At 39.5% G+C, this 22,243-nt stretch overlaps 1 long non-coding RNA gene across 1 annotated transcript; it reads left to right on the top strand.

The window, feature by feature from the left end:
- Positions 1-15,750: 15,750 nt before the first annotated feature.
- Positions 15,751-22,011, top strand: LOC110350781 (uncharacterized). The gene is made up of 4 exons (XR_002397643.2): positions 15,751-15,900; positions 16,412-16,813; positions 18,065-18,172; positions 19,267-22,011. It is a non-coding gene; the product is annotated as an uncharacterized LOC110350781 (long non-coding RNA).
- The last annotated feature ends 232 nt before the right edge of the window (positions 22,012-22,243 follow it).

The following is a 22,243-nucleotide window of genomic DNA, read 5'->3' as shown; positions in this document are numbered from 1 at the left end:
GAATAACATAAGATTGATCAGAGTCAATGAAGAAACAGGAGAGAGTGCAAATGACATTAAAAAAAAAACAAGCTGTTCACAGAAGTAATGGCAGAAAACTTCCCAAGCAGGCGAAAAGAACCTGACATACAGATAAGTGAGGCATATAGGACTCCAGCTAGCCTTGATTCAAAAAAAAAAATCTACACATAGGCTTATAATAGTTAAGATTCCAGAAACCCAACAGAAGACAAAAATTCTACAAGCAGTTAGAGAAAAGAAACAAATCACATACAAAGGAAAGCCTATCAGAATCACAGCAGACTTCTCAACACAAACCCTCAAGGCAAGGAGTGATGTATTTCAAGTCCTAAAGGAAAACAGCCTCCAACCCAGATTGATGTTCCCTGAAAAACTATCTTTTAAAATTGATGGAGAAATAAGATACTTTCATGACAAAGAGCACCTTAGGAACTTGATGAACACCAAACCAGCACTCCAAAAAATTTAAACAATATCCTAGGAAAAGACAATGAGGATCACAACTCCAGGAAGCCCAGCAGAATGAATCCATCAGGCATGACAAGAAATTAAAACAAAGGGGGAGAATCCAACAAAAAGAAAAAAGTCATGACAATGATAAGTCAATACATATCAACTATAACCATCAATGTTAATGGTCTCAATTTACCAGTCAAAAGAAATAGACTGGCAGAATGGGTCAAGAAACAAGATCCAACAATATGCTGCATACAAGAAACAAACTTAATTCAAAAGAAACTCATAGACTGAAAGTTAAAGGGTGGAAAACAATTCTCCGTGCAACAGGAACTGAAAAAAAGCAGGAGTAGTTATCCTCTTTGCAGATCAAGTGGATTTCAAACCAACACTGATTAAGAGAGACAAACAAGGACACTATACCCTGGTAAAGGGAACAATCCAAGAGGAAGAGATGACAATCATAAATATCTATGCACCAAACATCAGTGTGCCCAGCTATATAAAACAAATACTAATGGACATGAAATATCAAATAAGCAGTAATAAAATAGTAGTGGGGGACCACAATACCCCACTGTCAAATAGATAGATCAACTATACAAAAAATAAGCAACGAAATACTAGAACTCAATCAAACTTTTGAATAAATGAACTTAACAGATGTTTACAGAGTGTTCCATCCCACAAAATCAGAATACACATTCTTTTCAGCTGTGCATGGGTTGTTCTCCAAAATAGACCACATACTTGTCCATAGAACATGTTAAGTAAATGCAAAGGAACTGAAGTTATCCCCTTTATATTATCAGACCATAGTGCAATGAAATTGGAGATGAATAGCAAAAGAAACTGCAAGAATTCCATAAACACATGGCAATTGAACAGCACACTTCTGAATAACCAATGGGTCACAGAGGAAATTAAAGAAGAAATCAGAGAGTTTCTACAATTAAATGACAATGTCAATACAACATATCAGAATCTATGGGATGCAATAAAAGCAGTCTTACAAGGGATATTCGTAGCAGTGAATACTCATACTAGGGAAACAGAGCAAGCCCAATTAAACAACCTGATGCTGAACCTCAAACTTCTAGAGAAAGAAGAGCAGGACAAAGCCAAAGCTAACCCAGGGGAGGAAATTGTAAAGATCAGAGCAGAGATCAATGTAATGGAGGCTAAGAGAATGATACAAAATTCAATGAAGCAAAGAATTAGTTCTTCAAAAGAATCAACAAAATTGACAAACCCTTAGCCAACCTTATCAGAAAAAGGAAAGAAAAGGCCCAAATCCATGCAATTAGGAGTGAAAAAGATGACATTACAATAGACCCAGCAGAAATCCAGAGGATCAATACCTACTTCGAGAACCTATATGCCAATAAGATGGAAAACACAGAAGAAATGGACAGGTTACTAGATATGTATGAACTACCCAAGTTGAATGAAGAAGACCTAAAAATTTTAAACAACTCAATATCAATCAACAAAATTGAAAAGGAAGAAGACCTAAAAGTTCTAAACAATCCAATATCAACGAAATTGAAAACATAATTAAAAACTTAGCAACTAAGAAAAGCCCAGGCCCTGATGGCTTCACTGCTGAATTTTACAAGACATTTAAAGAAGAACTATTGCTACTATGTTTAAACTCTTCAGTGAAATTGAAAAGGAAGCAATACTCCCAAATTCACTCCTGGAAGCAAACATCATCTTGATTCACAAAGCAGAGAAAGACTCAATCAAAAAAGAGAACTATAGGCCAATCTCACTAACAAACATAGATACAAAAATCCTTAATAAGATTTAATATTAATAAGTATGGTAGTATCTTAATAAGATACTGCCAAGTACAATGCAGAAGATCAACAAGAGGATCATATACCATGACCAAGTGGGATTCATCCCAGGGATGCAGGGATGGTTCAACATATGCAAATCAATAAATGTATTACACTGTATCAATAGATGCAAGGACAAAAACCATATGATCATCTCAAAAGATGCAGAAGAAGCATTAGACAAAATCCAACACACATTCTTGATAAAATCCCTATAAAAAATGGAATAGACAGTCTCTACCTCAAATTGATAAAAGCCATCTATGAAAAACCAGCAGCCAATATCATACTAAATGGTCAAAAACTGAAATCCTTCACACTCAAATCAGGAAAAAGACAAGAATGTCCACTATTACCACTCCTGTTCAATATTGTTTTGGAAACATTAGCCATAGCAATTAGACAAGAGAAAGAAATAAAAGGAATAAAGATAGGAAATGAAGTCAAATTGTCATTATTTGCAGATGGCATGATACTCTATATAGAAGACTGCAAGAACTCCACCAAAAGTCTTCTAGACCTCATAACCAAATTCAGTAGAGTAAAGGATACAAGGTCAACACACAAAAATCAATAGCTTTCCTCTACACCAATGACAGACTCACTGAGAGAGAAATAGGGCAAACAATTCCTCTCACAATATCATCCAAAAAACTGAAATACCTGAGGAATCAACCTAATTAAAGAAATCAAAGACCTCTACTCTGAAAACCATAGCACTATGAAAAGAGAGATTGAAGATGATATCAGAAAATGGAAAGACATTCCTTGCTCCTGGGTAGGAAGAACCAACATAGTGAAATGGCCGTACTTCCCAAACTGCTATATAGATTCAATGCAATCCCAATTGAAATTCCAGCAGCATACTACACAGGCCTTGAGAAAACAATCCAAAAATTCATTTGAAACAAGAAGAGACCCAGAATAGCAAAAGCAATTCTAGGTAACAGAGACATGGCGAGGGTATCACAACCCCCAACTTGAACCTATACTACAAAGCTATTGTGATAAAAACAGCATGGTGCTGGCAAAGAAACAGACCTGAGGACCAGTGGAACAGATTAGAAGATGCAGAAACAACTCCAGACACACTCAGCCACCTCATCGTTGACAAAGGAGCCAAATACCCTCACTGGAGGAAAGATAGCCTCTTTAATAAATGGTGCTGGAAAAACTGGGTTTCAACATGCCAAAGATTAAAACTAGTCCTATATCTCTCACCATGCACTAAACTAAAATCAAAATGCATTAAAGATCTAAATATTAAAACAGAAACACTAAACCAGCTGAAAGAGAGGTTAGGTAGATCTCTTGAAGATATTGGTATAGGAAAAGATTTTATGAGCAAAACCTGAGTTGCACATGAACTAGTACAAACAATCAACAAGTCGGATTTCTTCTTATTAAAAAGCTTCTGGGGCTGGGGATTTAGCTCAGTGGTTTCGCTGCCTGCTGTGCAAGTGCAAGGACCCGAGTTCGATCCCTAGTACTAAAAGAAAAAAAAAAAGCTTCTGCACAGCAAGAGAAACCACCAACAGCGTGAAGAGACAACCCACAATGTGGGAAAAAGTTTTCACCAGCTCTTCCTCCGACAAATCTCTACTATCTAGAAAATATAAAATGCTTTAAAAAGTCAGACCTCCCAAATTTAAAGATCCAATCCAAAAATGTGCATCTGAAGTGAATAGACATTTCTCAGACAAAGAAGTAGAAATAGCAAATAAGCATATGAAAAAATGTTCAACATCATTGGTCATTTGAGAGATTCAGATGAAAACAATGCTGAGATTCCACCTCACCCCAGAAAAAAATGGCTGCTATCATGAAATCAACCAATAAGAAATGTTGGCAGGGCTGTGGGGTAAAAGGAACCCTGTTCCTCTGCTGGTGAGAGTGTACACTGGTGCAAACACTGTGGAAATCAATACAGAGATACCTCAACAAACTAGGATTAGAGGTCCCATTTGACCCAGCTATTCCCCTGCTGGGTAACTTCCCAAAAGAATTTAAGAATTATACAGTGATATATGTTCACCCATGTTCATAGCAGCACAGTTTGTGATAGCTAATGCTTGGAAACAGCCCAGTTGCCCATCAACTGGAGACTGGAGAAAGAAAATGTGTGTGATTTTAAAAAAATAAAAGAGAGTACTACTCAACCATAAAGAATGCAGAATTAGAGACATTTATAGCTAAATGGATGCACATTGAGGCCATACTCTTAAGTGCAATAAATAGGACACACGTTGTAAATAGCGAATAGTTTCTCTGGTGTGAGAAACTGAAAGTGTAAATAAGGACTAAAAGGTAAAATAGATATGAAATAGGAAGAAAAGGATCAAAGGGGAAGGGGAAGTGGGATGGGTAGGGGAAAGGAAAGAAGGGAATGGAATTAACATGAGAAAATGAAAAAATGGAAACAAAGTCTTTGTAAACATAGGGAAGTGGAGGGGTTGGAGGGCAGGCTCCTCCTCAGTGCTGGGGGCAGTGTTACGGCGGCATAGAAGGCTCCTCCTCAGCGCTCCTGATTCCTCTGGTAACTCTCTCTCCTGGCTGTGTACCTGGCAACCACAGGCCCTTCTAGGTGTAGCCATGGAAGACTGGCTTTGCCTTTCCTGCAATTCCAGCATTCGGCAGGCTGAGGTAGGAGGATCACCAGAAGTTCAAGGCAAGCCTGGGCTACATAGTGAGTTGAAGACCAGCCTGAATTACATCACAAGATCCTCTTGGTAAAGAAAACTTCATCAACAGCAAGGATCCTTCTGGTGTTTCCAGATCACATCAAGTAGGTGTCACCTTTTCATAAGGGTGGCCTCAGCTAGAACTAAGATGGAGGTGACATGGTCACAAGTAGTTGTGGCTGCTGTCTCCACAGACTCGGCTTCCCGTAAGCTCCCCTCTCTACCCTCCAAAACCCAGGCTCTGAGAGGCTGCGTGGCTTATCCAAGACGAGCAGGCAGTCAGAAACTGAATTATAGGCTTCTGACTAAATCCTGGCGGGTGGCTGGTGCTACGCATTACTTCCCTTGCTTCTGGACACTGGAGTCAAAAAGCCACTTTTTTCCACAGTTTTAGTCTGCTTAGAATAGGATGCTGAAGGAGGTATATGAAATATAATTAGCTTGCTTTTCCCAAATTTTCTTGGAGACAGTATTTGGCCCAGACCTTAGAATGGAATTCAAAAACCTAATGAGACACAGACATGATGTATGAACTCATTTCCTCTTTATTTTATAGAAATAGAATAGATATGAGCCCCCAACCAGAGACCATGTTTTTCTCAAGAGTCTGTTTCAAGTGTCTTAAATGGTACTTAAGACTCAGAAGTTTCCTTTGCTGGTCCTAAACATACAACTGAAATAAGCACCACATGAAGTTCTGAGGGAATTGTGCTGTGAACAAGTTAACCACAGGATCTGACAAAACTAAAGTGTTCATAGAAACTTTCAACTTTCAACCTTACAACATTGCCTATGTGATTATAGATATGTGTGGGAAGGAGAGGTAATGGAACAGGAGAGCCCATTGCTGGTTTTCATTCTGCACCTCTATTTGTCTGGAAAACTTTTTTTTTTTTTTTTTTTGGTACCGGTGATCAAACTCAGGTCCTTGTGCTTGTGCAGCAGGCGGCGAAACTACTGAGCTAAATCCCTGGCCCTGGAAAACCATTTTTGTTCATATAAATGCTCTGGATGATTAGGAAAGGTAAGGTGTTCCATAAGGGCAATGCAAAGCTAACAGACATTAAGATTAGGTAATAGATTTCCTAGAATTTCCTTGATGCTGAGCCTCAGGTGGTTGGGATCATGTGAAAGAGATTTATCTTGAGGATGGTTCAAGCTTGAAAAGTTTACACAGCTCCTACAGAAATGTTCAAGAAGAAACTAGGTTCTGCTGAAACTAAGTTTCATCTGTTGATGGACATATACCTCATTTCCAAGATCTATTATAAATTGTGTATAATATGATGATTTTAACATAAAAATATATAAAGAACTAAAAAAATTAGACTCCCCAGAATAAAAGCCCCAATCAAGAAATAGGTAACTGAAATGAAGACACTTCTCAGAAAAAGGCGTACAAATGACCAATAAAAACATGAAAAAATGCTCATTATCACTGGCTATCCGAAAAATGCAAATTAAAACTACACTGAGATATCATTTACCTCAGAAAGACTAGCTATCACCAAAAAAAATCTAATAAATTGCTGGCAAGGATGTGGAGAAAAAAAGAACCTTTCTACATTGTTGGTAGAAATATAAACTAATATAACCACCATGGAAATCAGTGTGGATATTCCTCAAAAAATTAAAAAATACAAATTCCATTTGACCAAACTATTCCCTGTATAGGTATCTTTCCACCCCTCTTATGAGACCCAACCACCCTTGGTCTAAGATTTCCAGAGCACTTATAAATCCAAGAAAAACTTAAAAAAAAAACTTGTTGAGATGATGACGATGTTGTAAGAATGGGCAAAAGGATGAGAAGGAACCCAGTGTCAGCAGTACCATGGGAAGGGAGGTGTTAGTCGTACCTGCTTCTCCATGGCTAGAGCTTGTGCTTATGATTATTTTATTGAGATGCAATTCACATAACATAAGAGTATAATTTGAAAATGTATAATTCAGTGGGTTTTAGTATATCACAAAGCTGTACAGCTACTAAATAATTCAGAACATTTCATTCCTCATAAAAGAACTTTGCTAATGGGTTAGCAGTCTTGCTAGCTTATGTGTAGGCCAACCTCAAGTATATCAAGTATACCACATTATTCATCCATTCAGCAAATATTTGTTACACATTAGCTAAGCTCCAAGGCTCAGGATAACTTAACTCTCCTCTTCAAAGCAGGGGGCATGCCCAGCTCATAGTACTGAGGATCACCTGACGGATTACATAAAGTCTGCAGGTGTGAGACTGTGAGCGAGGAGGCTGGGCCATTCATCAGTGACTTGGACAGCCTTGGAAAGAGCAATTGTGATGGACAGGACATATATACTGTAGTAAGGTTGTACTTTATTTTGTTTGGGAAGATTTGCTCTGCTGCTTAGATTTCTTTTTTAAAGTTCATGGCTTTCCAGAGTTGTCATCTCCCCAGAGGAGGTGTTTGACAGTAAACCAAGCCGTGTACAGTTTAGACTCCTACGCCTCTCCTCCACATTTCCTGCTCAGTCTATGTCCAGCTGCATAATTCCTTTCCATCTTTGACAATTTTGATATTCATTTCTTTCACTTAATTTACATTTGCATGCCTTTTTCCAATTATTTCCCCAGTTGAATCTCTTTTGCTTTTATTACCTTTTCTTTTTTCTTATTTTTTACTCTTTCCCCTCACACCAAAGGTGCCCAGTGAGCTTAGGTAAGAGAGTAGGGGACTGTTTAGAGAAATTGTGAACTTCTCTCCATGCATGCTCATGTTTAGAAAATTGTGAACTCTACGAGGCAACCTCTTCTTTGCTATGTGTTATTATTTCATTATATTAATGTAAAATCATATTTAGTAAACTTTTACTGTGCGAAGCTCTCTTTAGGCTTTATCTTATTTAATCCTCACAATAATCTTATAAGGCCAGTGCTATTATCATCTCCAGTTTGTAGATGGCCAAACTGAGCCTTGGAGTGTTGAAATCACCTGTTTAAAGTCATAAGTCAGTAAACTGTGGTAAGTTACCCAAAGCCCACCCTGTTTCACTGCAGTGCCTAAGTGGTGACTTTATAATACCTTACTTACTTTCCACCAACCCACCTCCCTCTTAAAACTAGCTCCTTCTCTGTTCCTGGAGTGAAATATGCAGTTGGCTTCTTTCCAGCTTTAGCAAGCTGCAGGATTCTTGGCTTGGGCCCAGCTTGGAGTTCTATGGGATATTGTAACTGCTGGTACTAGGGCAATAAAACATTAACAGTCCCCAGAAAAGACGGCTGTAAATTCTTCTGAAGCCCACTTTGGGTGTAAAGGTTCACGCCTCTCTTCCCGCTCCTCCCCTTCTGCTTCCACCCCCACCTCTGTTAACTGCCCCAGGTTTCATGAAAGGGACCATGTTTTAAAACACAGCACAGAAATCCCAGCAGCTTCCAGCTGCAGCCAGGTTGTGTTTTGTCTAAGTAATGCCCTAAACATTAAAAAAAAAAAAAAACCTTAAAGAATCAACTTTGTAGAACTAGGACTAGAGGTCCCATTTGACCCAGCTATTCCTCTGCTGGGTATCTTCCCAAAAGAATTAAAAGAATCATACCACAGCGATATATGTGCACCCATGTTTATAGCCGCACAGTTTGTAATAGCTAAAGCTTGGAAGCAGCCCATCAACTGGAAACTGGATAAAGAAGATGTGGGTTTTTTTTTATAAAATGGAGTACTACTCAGCCATGAAGAATGAGAAACTAGAGACATTTATAGCTAAATGAATTCACATTGAGGCCATACTCTTAAGTGAAATAAATGGGACACACATGTGTAAACACCAAATAGTTTCTCTAGTGTGAGAAACTGAAAGTGTAAATAAGGATTAAAATGATTAAAATGAATAATTGATAATGTGATAAAGGAAGAAAAGGTACAAAGAGGTAGGGGTAGTGTGATGGCTAGGGGAAAGGAAAGAAGGGAAAGGACAAATTATGAGAAAAGGAAAAAATGGAAACAAAATCTTTGTAAATAGGAAAGGTGGAGGGAGTGAAGGGAGCACAGGGAATAGGGAAAAAATAAGACCCAAGATACATCATGTAAAGGTACAAGTTCCCAATGAGAAATGTAAATGTATTGTATACCTAAAATGTACCAATAAAAGAATTTAAGGAAACAAAAAAGAATCAACTTTGTTCAGGATCATAGACACATGGATTATACTTCTGGGGAAAATACAGAGAAAGAAGTAGAGAAAAGTGGTCAAGAAAGACAACAGAAAAGAATGAAAGAATAACCTTGAACATGGAAGGATGCCCAGAAAAAAGTTTGCAAAAATGAGACCCGAGGGCTTCTGGGATTTTGCCTTTCTCAATTATTTTCATGTTGTTACCTGGGTCCTCACAAGCCAGCTGCAATCTTTCTGCAAAATTCATTTGGCTGTTTGGGACTGATCTGGGAAATCTATAGCAGCAGAAGTTGGAGAGGGAAAGAAAGCTCATTTTTTCCTTCAGGGAGCAAGTGAACAGGTCTCAGAACATGGGAAGAGTGAGGCACAGAGGTAACAGAGGGGCCTGTTTCAGGGGGCCCTTTTTCTTCTTTCTGTCCCTGCAATAACTGACACACTTACATATTGACAAAATGTGACAGTGGGACAGGACTTGAGAAAATGCCCACTGGGACAGTACTGGGGAACCATGTGACCCAAGTCCTAGCCATCACACCACAGCAAAGTTGCTGTGACTTCTCTCCTCAAAAGAGGCTGCTGCAGGGGGAGGCTGGAGGGCAGAAGATCAGATGGAGATGGAGATGGTGGGGCCTAGCAAGGGTGGGTGAGACCAAGTGGGCCTGAGGCTTTGAGAAACAGAACAAAAGGGTATTGTGGCTTCTGTGAGATAAACCCCAAATGTCTTTGTCCACTCCTGCTCCCCTCTTATTTTCTAAATCCTTGTACTTTTCACAGGAAATTAAATCTATGTATGAGATTCCTTTACCCTTACCTCATTGAAAAGAGGTTAGGTTGGAGTTGGCTTATGTACCAGACACTGCTAGGGTGTGTTTCTTTACTTAACTTCAAATCCTTGTCTGACCAAACCTGAAGGACCAGCAGGATCAGCAGCAACTAGGCCCATCCTTCACCCCTGAGCTGGACAAGGAGACCCTTGCTGATATGTGTGTGTGCAGCGCATGCGTGGATGCATAGTTGTATATGCACATGCAAACCTGTGTGTGTGTGTGTGTGTGTGTGTGTAAAGGACAAGGAAGGGATAATTTGTACTCCAGCTGTTTGCTGAACCCCACATCTCAAATTTGAGTGGAGTGTTTAAAAAAACCATTGGTAGTTACTTTATTATCTTCTTCAGAAGTCATTTTGGGGTGGTGCCAAGTTTTCTTTCTTTCCCCCTGCCTGTGAAGGGTTCCATGAGGGCAGAGATTGTATTCTCTCAGTAAAGTTCCTGGCATTCGGTAGGTGCTCAATAATTATTAAAGGTGGTAAGGCAAAGGACAAATTACCACAAAACAGGGAATTCAGGAATAGAGAAAACTATAGAAGCAAAAGGTCACCCTCTGGCCTCCTGTCTTTTTGCAGGAGAGCCAGCCACAAACAAATTCTCTGACCTTCCTCTCTGAAAGTTGCTACAGGATTCATAAAGTAGGTGTCCTGCCATCTACTTCAGGGGAAGGGATGAAAAAGCGAAGACACCAAGAGGAATATGAACAAACAGGCATTGCTAAGTTCCCCAGTTTATTACTAATAGGTCATACACTCCTTAGTCCTGTCATATTTCTGCATGGCTGTCTAACTCCTTATCAAATCTAAATATAAAAATGTAGCTTTCCCGAGTCTTGGTTTTCATTTCTGAAAGCTCCTGTGTCACATAAAACAAGTTAATTTTGTATGCTTTCTTTCTCATCAGTTTGCTTAGAGTGTCAGTCATGAGGCTTGCTGTGGGCAAGGAGACAATGCCTTTCCTTTCTTGCAAAGAGAAGTGAAAATTTTACCCAGCATTTTAGCTATACCTTCAGTTTCTACTTATGCCTATGTTTCCATCTTTAAACTCTTTTTTGGTTTTGTTTTAAAATAACTTTTAAAAGTTATCTTTTTGTGTGTGTGTGGTGCTGGATATTGAACCCAGGACCTTGTAGAAACCAAACAAATTCTCTACTTTTGAGCTACAAGTCCAGCACCTCCCAAATGTCTTCCAAATTCTTTGGTACCCAGCCCTATAGACTGCCTCCTCCTTCTTCTGTATCTTCAGGAATCCTTGCTGTGGCAGATGAGAAGGGAAAAGCAGAACAGATACATGATTGGCAACTCAAAGCAATATGGTTGAGAGTGTTCTAGGACTCTTTCCTTAATGCAACTTCTCTCTGCACAATCTAGGGCAAGATCTTCATACTCCTCTGCTCTCATCTGGCAGCAGAGTGGGGCCCTGCAGCCTGCTGAAGTCCCAGGGTACAATGTGGTCAGAGGCCTTAGAATGTGGGATGGGTTGAGGCGGGTGGTTCCTGAGGTCTAATAAGATGCTATCTGTGGCAGACCCTTGCAGACAAACCCCTGTACATGTTGTTATGGTCACTGTGGGATGGTCATCCTCTGCCTGAATATTCCAGGTAGAAGTTGCTCCAAATTTCCTTTCTTTCCAATCCCAAAAAAAGTGAGACATCTTTACCATAGTTTCCTATAAAGCCCTAAGTCCAATCCCTTTACCACAAACTGCTTGGCTCTGAGAAGATTCTTACTGCTTTCTAAGGCTCTTAACTATCCTGGTACTCCTACAACTTTAGTGTGTTTAGAACCACTTGAGGGTTTGTTAATACACTGGTTGCTGGGTCCCACCCTAGTTTTTTGTTCAGTAACTGTGGTGTGGGGCCTAAGATTTTGCATTTCTAACAAGTTCTCAGGTGATGCTAACGCTACTGAAGTGACAAATCAGACCCACTGATTACCACTCATCCAGTCTTTATCAGAGTACATGCTTCCATTTATTGAATTTGCTTTCTGCTTAGCATTTTAGATGCTCTGTCTCATAGTCTTGTCAACAACCCTACAAGGTAGCTACTGTTAACATTTTCATTTTAAAGAGGAAAAAAACTGAGAGACAGAGAAGTTATATATCTTGTTCAATGTAGGTGATGAAGCTGGTCAGTATTACCTCTGAAGTGTGACTATTCATTAATCCTGGCATGTTGCCCTAATAAGCGATTGAGTTCCCCCCAGGGGTGTCTTAGATTATCTACTTTGGAAACTCAGAGTTTTGTGAACAAGGTGTCCTTTCATTTTGGACCATCCTCTCCCCAAAGTTCTCTTTGCTGCTGGCTAAGTGCAGCAAGAGAAAACACATACCTAATCTGCATTAAGTCCTTTAGACCTTTTGGAGAGGAAGTCTAGTCTGAGTTGGGAAAGAAACCTAAAGTATTGAAAGCTTTAAAGAAAGGCATTTTTATTCCCACCAATAACATACGGTAATAAAAACGAATGACTAAAGGAGCATTTCCAAGAATTCTTCAAACTTTTCAAATAAATAAATACAGTCTATTTGCATATGGGCAACTATATTTAAGATGAGTAAGTTTAAAATGAGTAGGAATTTTATGTCTGGTTGTTTTTTGTTAGAGGTTATGGGCTAAGACCCTATGTTTAGCGTATGCAGACTTTGGGCTCATCTGTCAAATGGATTACTTTTCTTTTGCTTTGCAATTCGGGTTTTGGTCTCTCAGGAGAGTTCTTTGGCTAAAACCACAAACATGTAACTATTATGTCAAGGCAAAATGTGATGTATACCAGGCAGACTAGGATTAGATTTTAAATAAAGATAGCACAAATACCGTGGTGTTTTGCCTTAGTAGGGATTCCCACATGTACCAGGAATTTGTGTAAATGATAGATTTTTTTAAAAGAAATTTTACTACTTGCAGGTTGGTTGGTGGGGGCTAGGGAATCTACAACATATATGTTCTTAAACTTCATTTATTATTTATTACCAGTACGTTTTGTTTCTAATGTTATTGTAATGGGGGATACTTTCAGAAATATTGCCAGATTGTGGGGAGCACAAGGGGCACCTGCAGAGGTAAGGAAGGGGTTTTTAAAAGCACCCACCACAGCCCACAGAGACTTCAGTGGTTCCAACCTTTACTGCACATTGGACTCACTTGTATTCTGTTCAAAAACACCAGTTCCCTGGGGCTCTACTCGAGACCATTTACAGCAGTATTTTAGGGTTTGTCCTAGCCAGGAGCATGAAAAAACAAACAGAAAAACAAAACAAAACAACTCCTTGGGTGATTTTCATGTGGGAGTGTGGTGTTGAAAACTGCTAAGATACATTGGATCTGGAACAACACGGGAGTATATTTAGGTGAGGATAAAAATTGAGGTCAGAATATGTTGATTGCATGGACGGATGGGTGTGTCTTTTCCAAATTAGAATGCACTCTTGTGGACAGAGGCCCCAAACTTTGGAAATAAGTGCTGCCCAGCCAGGACAGCCCAGGTCAACTCTTTGGGGATGTGGGGGTGGTAGGTCACAATGCATTCTATCTCCATCCTGTGGTGCAGCCAGGCCATCTCTTTGGCCACTGGCTGAAACTTTAGGTATAGGCCTCACATTGGCACTGGCCCTGCCTGGCAGGGCAATTAGCCCTCTGTCCTGGACTGCACTCTGGCTGCTCAAATCTGGCAGTCACACCAACCCCTGCACCCTGGTGGTTTTTGAATGATATCCCTTCAGCCTTAGCCTAGGGGCTCTAGCTTTGCTGTTTGTTTTCTTTTTTGTTTAAGAAGCTCAAGAGAACTTAAAAGGAGACCCTTGAAAGTTAAGCATTTCTAATCACATAAAGGTGTCTCTGTAGGGCCTGGGCTGAAGAGGGTTTGTTTGGGGGCTTTCATCTTTCTGTGTATCCCCTTCCTTCTTCAAACACTCCTTCTGGGCTCTTATCCACCCAGCTTCTTGCTGGATGCCCACCCCCATCATCTTCATGTTTGGGGCCCAGAGGGTAAAGGAGAAGAGGGGGCTGGCCAGAGGGGGGAGGGAGGAAGCCCTCAGCCCGCATGCTGGGCCCAAGGAGACTGTGAGAAAGCCCCTCTCCATCTGCAGCCCAGCCCAGTGGGAGTCAATTAATTCTGAATAACCTAAACCGACAGAGGTATTTGCATTCACAACCTGACTGATGACCGTATAAAATTGATTTATGAATTAAAGTGCTTCCCCTCCCTTTATCCCGATTCAGTCTGTAATTGATTATACGTGCTGCAGCGAAATTAAATAAAAGAAAATTAGAAAGAAAAGAAAAAGCACAGTGGAAAAAAAAAAAAGAGAGGCCCTTGCTCTGCAGTCCGGCATTCTCAGGGCTCCCCAGGATTAGCCAGTCTATTCATCACTTATCATTTTTTATTTAAAAAGTTACTTCCCCCTTTGTCTTCACCCCACTCTTCCCCCATCTCCACCAGAGTGAGCATTCTGTCACCAGTCTCTTCCCACTCAATGAACATTTGGGATGTAAGGGGTTCTCCTGGGCAGAATGAGAGGCCAGGATAAGCAGGGCATCTCTCAGGTAGCCCTGCACCCAGAAAAATACTGTATGAGGAGCATGCAAAGGTGTTGGATCTCTGTCTCCCTTTTCACGTTGGTCTTTCATTTTGTCCTTTTTCTGGCTAGCCCTTTCCTTTTACTTTTTAGTTTTTGTCTGCCCTCCCACTCTACCTGTCCACAGTCAAAATTTCCTTGCAGTAAATGCACTCATAAATATGTTCTCAGCAAGGATTACATTGATGAGAAATTTTAAGTGACTAGCTCTTCTCAGGAGAAACATTCTAAAGAAGATAGCACTGGGATAAAAGAACAAATGTCTTCTTACCAGGAGGAAAGTGTTAAGCAGAGGAAGAGCTGAATTTATACAACCTACAGAACATGAGAACAGGCTTTGGAACCAGTTGAAATCAGGCTTTGAAAATTATTACCTTGTAGGGCTGGGAATGTAGCTCAGTGACAGAGTACTTGCTGAGCATGTGTGAGGCCCTGAGTTCAAACCCTGACACTGAAAACAAAATCACTAGCTTTTGTATCCATGTACAAGTCACTTCTCCTGATTCCCATAACTGTTTATGAAGATAAGTGCTAAACTAAGGGTAACATACATTAAAGCCCCTTCAAGTGTGGCTCAGCAAATATGACAGGAACTCTGCAAATATCAGAATTAAGCCTACTTCCTTCCTTATTCTGCTTATGAAACAAGGCAAGTCTGACTAAACAGTGTTCTGGAAATAGGATAATGTTATTTTAGTGATAAGTGGAAAACTGCTTGTCATTGCAAATCATAGCTTGAAAGCATTCTTTCTTACCTCAGTATCTTCAGAGATCTGGGTACACAAAACACATCATAATCTGCTTCACTTAGTTCATTCACTCTCATTGCTTGCTTACCTTCTCTTGCCCCTTCTACCTTAGGACAGCCAAGATTTTAGCCCTAGTTCCAGCTACTTCTTTTCCTGTCTCCACTGCTGTCCTACAAAGTCTACTTTCTTCTCCACTCCTACTCTCCTTGACAAGTACAACAATGACTCTGTTCCTCCAAAGTTTTGATCAGCAATTCAGAGGGAAATCCTATATTAAGTGCTATTGGCCACATTTCATGAAAAGTTCAACACAGTAGGGAGTGGCCGCAGGGCCCAGCTGGAAGAACCTCACTTTGTTGACACCTGGCCTGATAGTCATTTCCTTAGTGACCAGCCCTTCTGAGAACAGATCTCTGAGCTGGTGTGTTAAGTTGGGGTTCTGTGGTAACACTGACAACTGGATCCTCTGGAAGGAATGTCCAAGAAGTGGTGAGAAAATTTCCAACAGGTGTTGAGGCAGCTCTAGGTGGGGAGTTAAGTTGGAGAGAAGGCTTTCGAGGGGCTTAGAATCTTCCTTCTCCCAAGTCAGGAGAACGAAATGACTGCTTCCTGAGGTGAGTTTAGTTATCTTGAAGCTTCACACATCCTAGTCAAGTCTTGGGTTGTCCTTGTTGAAATACAGTAAAGGAGGGAAAAAACATAAGCTCTTTTTAGTTCTTCACTGGTTGGGATCATTGCAGAAACTAAAAGCCTGAGTAGTTAAATAAGAGGATCTGGATTCTGAGGTAGAGTACTATGGTACTGGGTACTGATGTACTGTGAGGACTGAGTGCTGAGGTAAGTACAGAAACACTGAAGGTTGTTTAGGAAGGAAGATGCTGAGATTGGAGGCTGAATAGACAGATCACCTCTGCAATTTTGGTAGTGGAAATCTAAACTAGATGGTTCTAATTACTAAGATTCTCTCTTTTAAAGTGAAAAAAAGAACATGATGATGATTTCTCTGAGTCTGAGAAGGTTTTAAAACCACACAAGTGGAAAGATATTAAAAGTAGGCTGTAAATGCAGTTATTTAGCTAGCTGGGTGCTATAGACTGAATGTTTATTTCTCCCTAAAATCCACAGGTTGAAATCCCAACCTCCAATGAGATGGTATTAGGAAGTAGTATCTTTGGGGAATTGAGCAGATCATGACATTGGAGCTGTCATTACAGGATTAGTAACTTATAAGAAAAAGTCATCTCTCTTGACCATGTGAAGAGTCAACCAGAAGACAGCCATCTGCACACTTGGAAGCTGGCATTCACCAGATACCAGACTATGCAGCCCTTTGATATTGGACTTGCCAACCTCTAGAACTATAAGAAATAAGTGCTCATTGCTTCGGACACCCAGGCTGTTGTAGCAGTCTGAACTGAAAATAACACTAGGAATTGGCTTCAGGAGTTGAATGCTGTCTACAGCATGCAGCTGGAACTGCATCTCCAAGTGAAGTTTAGCACAGAAGTCCAAGTTCCATGAGCTCTAGTAAGATTTTCCCTTTTGAGTCAGCTGAGACTCTCTCTCCTCCACAACAATAGTATCTTGTAGTGGCACATCTTGCCATGGCTGTGATCTGTTATCAAGTAATTTGGACATAACTATGTATGACCTTAATCTCTATCATGTTAAACTTGGTGGAAGACCAAAAGCAGTTGTATGAATTCATAGAATTCTGGGAATCTTGTTTCTGTCACTCAACTTCAAAATAAGAAAAACTTGCACAAAAAATGTTCATGACAACTTCATTCATAATAGCCCAAAATGTGGAGTCAACCAATGTATCCTTCAAAGATCAATGGATAAACAAATTCTGATACATTCATGTGATAGAATATTATTCACTGATAAAAAATGAGCTATCAAGCCATGAAAGACAATGGAGGAACCTTGAATGCATATTGGTAAATTGAAAAAAGCCAACCTGAAGCTGCTATATACTGTATAACTATATGACATTCTAACAATATGACATTCTGGAAAAGGCAAAATTATGATGACAGTAAAATGAACAATGATAGCCAATTACTGGGGGAAGGGGGAGGTAGGAGGGAGGGAGTCAGAGAGGGATGAATAATTGGTGGAGCATAAGTTAACTTTATGGCAGTGAAACTACTCTGTTTGATACTATAATAGTGGATGCATTTCATTATGCATGTTTTGAAATCCACAGAATATATAGCCCAAAGAGTAACCCTTAATTTAAACTATGGACTTCAGTTAATAATAATGTACCAGTCAATATTAGTCATCAGTTATAGCAAATGTATTACACTAATATAAGATGTTAATAGTAGAAGAAACTAGAGGGGAAGGAGTGAAGAATGGGGAGAAGGGGAGAAGGAGGGAATATAAAGGAATTCAGTATTTTTCACAAGTTTCCTATGAACCTAAACCTACTCTAAAAATAAAGTCTTGGGGCTATGGGTGCAGCTCAATAGCAGAGCAGTTGCCTAACAGATGTGAACCCATGGGCTTCATGCCTAGAACCTCAAAAACAAACAATGTCTAATAATTTAAGAAAACAGAGAGCCCTTTTGTCATCATTGACTTTTGAACTCCTTGTTGGAAAGATTCTACATAAATATCAATTTATTTTATGGTTCTCAGTGAGAGGGCAAAAATAATTTCTGAAGATGTAAAAGAGCTTGCTAATATATAAAGATAGAGCATGAAATACTAACACTATTGCGCTTGAGTGGTCATCATTATAACTTTATGTCATTATCCCCCACTCAGGACAGTTCGCATGGCTGTTCTCACCAGCAGGATCTGATTTTCCCGAAGCAGTGACTTCCTAGGAGCCTTCAGAGAAAAGGGAGCAGAAAACCAAAACTCATACCTATAGTAAGTAGGACAATCTGCAGAGAATGGATGAAGAATTGTTGAAATCACAAAAAAGAAGTCCTGGAATCGGTTTGGTCATAATAGCCCAAACATTCCTAGCCAATCACTCAGCCACTTCAATGCTTTTCTTTGAACATCTTCCCCTGTTTTCTCTTAGTGCAGACTCTTCTCTACAAGTTTTACAGAGAATGTCTCTTCTTTGGTTCAGAGGAAACTTTAGCATCGTCCAGAATCCCAGCCAGTCTTCCTCTGATATTCCCATTACCACAGAGGGGCGTAAGCTTGTTTCTTGTCTCTGCTGTGGCCTGAGTTTATGACACCACTCATTATTATCCCTCTATCTGCCAGTCTCTGGCTCATTTCTGAACAACTGTCCTCCACTTTCTGCTGTAATTTTTTGTTTAGTTGGCCCAGTTCCCAGTCAGTTCAGTGCTCTTGTGCTCAGCAATTATACTTCAGGGAATTATGTCATTTATTTTTAATTTTTAAATTTGTTTGTGGTGCTGGAGATTGAACTCAGAGCCTTGCACATGCTAGTTAAACCTTCTGTTCCTGAGCTATACCCACCGATCTGTCATTTATACATAACATTCTCCATAATTCAGCTTAACAAATTTGTGTAACTTACAGAACAAGGCTCTGCAGAATCTGCAAAGAAAAACAATAGCCCTTTTCTTTGGAACCTGGTTCTGGAGATCAGACGTGCATAAGTTAAAGGAATAGAGAAAATTTCAAGCCAAGATAATAAGCAAATACTTGGCAGCAAGGTCCTGTCTATGTATGTAAGTGCCACGAAAATTGGAAGAAAGGAATAGATACCTGTTGGAAAGGCTAACAGTGAAGACTTTGGGGAAAAACTGAGGGTAAATGAATTCTTGAGGAAGATCTAGTAGAAAACTTGTTGCATTTCCCTTGGTCCAACCAAGTGATTAAAAACATGATTTGAGTTCAGCGGAGAAGACACGATACAACAGTATTGTTATTCAGTATACTTTTCCCACTTTATCCAACTATGAAGTTTTCCAGGTGGTTTCAGAATATTTCCCATCCATAGTATTGTTTTCTTTATTCTCTTATCTTTTCTTACTTTCTAGTGGTGTTGGATATAAAACTAATAGGATAAAAATGAAAACAGGAAGCCTGAAAGTAAAGTTGCCAAACGTAAGTAAGGAAGTCTCAAATAAGAAGTTGTAAATGGGGTTCAGAGCAGACTGGGAAGAGAGGTTGTGGGGAGGAAAAAGAAGGAAGAGTCACATTGACATATATTGAATGATAAGTCCCTCCCAGTACTGCAGATGAGTAGGCCATCAGAAAAGCAGATGCCTGGCAGTAACTTCTAAAGGCTGAGGAACAAATGTGTTTAGAGTACTGTTCATGTTATTAATTGTCTCTCTTTGGAAAAGGAGGATCATAATGCTACATAGAGCATTGTGATGATTAGGTAATTAATGTATGTAAAGCATTCAGAACAGTGCTGGCTCATAAGTACTAGTTTTTTTGTTTTGTTTTGTTGGTGCTGGGGATTGAACTCCGGACCTTGTGCTTTTGAGGCAGGTGGCAGCACCACTGAGCTAAATCCCGGGCTCCCACACAAAAGTTTTTTTAAAAAGCAAAAAATCCAGTCATTTTTAACATTTGGTTGGTATATTATTCTTAAGTAACCACATATTTTCTCTTTCCAAAATAAATGCTATCTAGGATGGGGATTAGACAGGTTAAGTGAATATTGGTCTGGGTTCAATAACAAATCCATGTTTTTGTTCAGATGAAGAAATAAACCTTAATAATTACATCAAAATGACCTTTGATGGATTGATATTACGATATCACAAATGGGAGAATATTCAGCTTATTTAAAAGCCTCGTTTTTTTCTGGTTAAACGGTAGCTTAGGGCCGGGGATTTAGCTCAATGGTTCTGCCGCCTGCCCTGCAAGCACGAGGACCCAAGTTTAATCCCCAGTACCGAAAAAACAAAAAAAAACCAAAACAAAACAAAAAACAAACCCAGTAGCTTAAAAGGATAAACCAAACTCACCTGAAATAAGAGGAGCTTTTTCTATTTAAAGAACTCTCTTCTAGCTGGTGTGGTGGGGAATGCCTGTAATCCTGGTTCTCTGGGAGGCTGAGGCAGGAAAATTGCAAGTTTAAGCCTAGCCTGGGCAACTCAAGTGATTTAGCAGGACCCTGTCTCAAAATAAAAATTAATAAGAAGAATTGGGGTATAGCTCTGCAAAGGTCCTGTATTTAATTTCTGATACCACAAAACAAAACAACCCTCTTCTAAACTTTGAGTCAATGTTCCAAACTTGCACAGAAGAGAGAATTGAACAATTCTTTGAATTTCTGATGTGGCCCCCAGACCTTGTGCCACATCAGGGCTCTCTACTTGAGTTGGGGTCACCATGCAACGGACCTGCTGGTCCAGCCACACAATGTCAGATCCAGGGAGAAAGAAGAGTTCCATGATGGTGTTCCTTCTAGGTTGTGCATTTGGTGGAGCAAAAGAAGAGCAGGCTAGAGAACTCTTTTGTTCTGACAGCCGGAGAACATACCAGCAATGGCCTTACTTGCTCCTTACATTCCTCCCAGCTTGCAACATCTGAATCTAATAGATGTGTTTCTGAGACAGTCCTATGGTCCTCAGCTCCTGGTGTTCACCTTAGAATGAAGGAGAACCTTCACATCTTATTTCTGTCCCTATTTTTTTTTTTTTTTTTGGTACCAGGGATCGAACTTGGGACCTTTCCCTTGGAAGGCAGGCGCCGGAACCACTGAGCTAAATCCCTGGCCCTCATCCCTAATTTTTTAAAAGGCATATTTCTGTTTACCAGTTCTCCAAGAGTATTTTTTCTCTAACTGCAGGAAGTTTGCTAAGAGCTATTCCCTAGGAGTTCAGGGGCAAACCTTTTATCAGATGCAGGACAACACAGCAGCCTCCCCCACCTGGGAAAAGTAGAGTCTGTACCATTTCATGGGGAAAACTCATCACTGCAGATGATAAAGAGATTTGAGTTGAAATGCAATTTTGGGGAAATGCTAGTCTTCTAAGAATCATGCAGGGAATTTTTCTCAATGCTGAAAAGACAAAATTAATGTTTTTGTATGTGAGGAGCCAAACACTTATGTGAATTTTCTTTTTGAAATAAAGAACTCATACAGAAAGGTGAGGCCAATAATAAAATAATTGAAATAAAAGTCAAAGGCATAAGTGTATAGGCACTTTAGAAATAATGCTGATTTAAAAAACAACTAGGAATTCTTAAAATTCTTTCAATATTTACAGCTTTGTATGATATTCATAGGAGGGGTAACTGCTTTTATTTTTATTTGAATAATCTTAACGACTACCTTCTTCAAAGATACGAATTTTTAAAATATAAAAATTCTTTGGAAGATAATTCACTGTGTGTGGAGAATCATTCTTTAAGATGTAATAATAGCTGTTTTCCTAATTTCTTATTTAGTGTAAGCAGCTTTAGTCCATAATATCATTAATAGAAGGAAAAAATAAATGTACCTTCTTATAAAAACATGAGACTACTCAATAAATAAAATGTGTCATAAAATTAAAATTGGATTTTAGCTCTGAGGATGAAGTTGTAGGAAGTTGGATACTTTTGATTCTGAAGTGGGCTTTTGTAGTAGTTTTCTGAACCCTTGAAATAAAGAGAGTTGATTTGCGATGGAATCTCCAGGCCCTGCAGTCATATATTACAATATGTTGTAAATCCAGAGGGTACAATATAGATTTCACAGGGGGCCCTGGGGTTAATTGAAATTCCATCTGTTTCTTCTGTGTGGTAGACATAGTATCGTAAGATATTCATTCAGGATAAAATATGAGATTTATAATTTTTTATTTTTAAACTCAAGTATAAGATTTCCTAAATCTTTCCTTTCTACTTTGACTTCCTACCTTTGATTAAAGAAAAAAAAGTTTAAGACAGCCTTTACTTTTCCCACAGCTGCCCCCAGGCAGCCCCCCTTTCTTGCAGTGCATGCTGGGTAATGCCATGTATTCTTAGGCTCCCAATGGCCCCCATTACTGTCAATTAGTTACGGAATGCTAC

Source organism: Heterocephalus glaber, unplaced genomic scaffold, assembly GCF_053883595.1.
Source record: "Heterocephalus glaber isolate CG9 unplaced genomic scaffold, H.glaber_assembly_v1.0 deba00000122, whole genome shotgun sequence".
NCBI classification, from domain to species: Eukaryota; Metazoa; Chordata; class Mammalia; order Rodentia; family Bathyergidae; genus Heterocephalus; species Heterocephalus glaber.
Note: the sequence above shows the minus strand (reverse complement) of the source record. Positions and strands in the feature narration are given on the sequence as shown.